At 45.0% G+C, this 1155-nt stretch overlaps 1 protein-coding gene across 1 annotated transcript in view; it reads right to left on the reverse strand.

Moving 5' to 3' along the window:
* The window catches only part of LOC110326135 (tetratricopeptide repeat protein 41), a 66897-nt gene that overhangs the window by 50609 nt on the left and 15133 nt on the right, over positions 1-1155 (reverse strand). The window lies entirely within an intron of this gene.

Here is a 1155-nt window from a genome sequence, read left to right on the forward strand (position 1 = left end):
AGAGAGAGAGAGAGAGAGAGAGAGAGAGATTGATTGATTGATTTTGATTTCCTGGGTACTATTTCCCTCTAAAATATGTGACACTCTGGCCTAAATTGGTAAACTTCAGTTGACTTTGTAGAAGTCATGCTCCCTTGGAGTTGTGATTTTGTAAGACATGAAATCAGAAGAGCAAAGACTTAGTAACTTTGGAAGGCTCCTGGATATGAACTTCAAGCATGGTCAAGGGCTCCAGGCCAAGGGAGATAACCCAGCCCACTGTCCTGTCTGCCCACTCTGCATGCTTCACCACCGCCAAGTTGTCCTTGCTGACTTATGAATCCCATTGGAAGAGAAGGAAGAACAGGAGTGCCCATACACCAAGAACACTCATCAATCCTGAACCCCCACAGAACTCGAGTTCCTGCTAACTTGCCACTGTGAGAAGTGCTGAGCCTTTGCCAGTGTATGGTAACTGGTAGCTCTACATAAACAACAGTCTGTGTTCTGGCAAGACTTGTCTTGGTGCTTTTCCATGGGTTTTTCCCCCTTTCAGGACAGGGTTTCTCAGTTTAGTGTTTCTGGATGTCCTGGAACTCATTCTGTGAAACAGGCTGTCTTTGAACTTAGAGATCCACCTGCCTTTGCCTCCTGACTGCTGGGATTAAAGGCCACCACCACCCAGCTCATGTGTCAGGTGAGTGGTCTAATGTTCTTTATTTTTTTAGTGAATGTTTCTTTGTATGCAGAGGCACCTCAGGCCTGGGAATATCACTATGGAGACCTTGTGACTTTTTTTATTTTACATTTGAGATAGGACTTCGAATTACTCATGCTGGGTTCACGGGCTTACACCATTATCTCACACTGGTGATCGTGATAGATTGATGTATATCAGCTAGGTTTAGTGGTGCTGATGTGTAACCTCTACTACTTGGGATGCTGAGGCAGGAAGATGACAAGTTTAAGGCTATTTTGATAACTTAGTGAGACCTTGTTTCAAAGAAAGAAAGAAAGAAAGAAAGAAAGAAAGAAAGAAAGAAAGAAAGAAAGAAAGAAAGAAAGGAAGAAAGAAAGGAAGGAAGGAAGGAAAAGAAAGGGAGAGGAGAGGGGAGGGGAGGGGAGGGGAGGAGGAGAGGCGAGGCGAGGCGAGGCGAGGAGAGGAGAGGAGAGGAG

The sequence above is a fragment of the Mus pahari genome, chromosome 9 (assembly GCF_900095145.1).
Source record: "Mus pahari chromosome 9, PAHARI_EIJ_v1.1, whole genome shotgun sequence".
Lineage (NCBI taxonomy): Eukaryota > Metazoa > Chordata > Mammalia > Rodentia > Muridae > Mus > Mus pahari.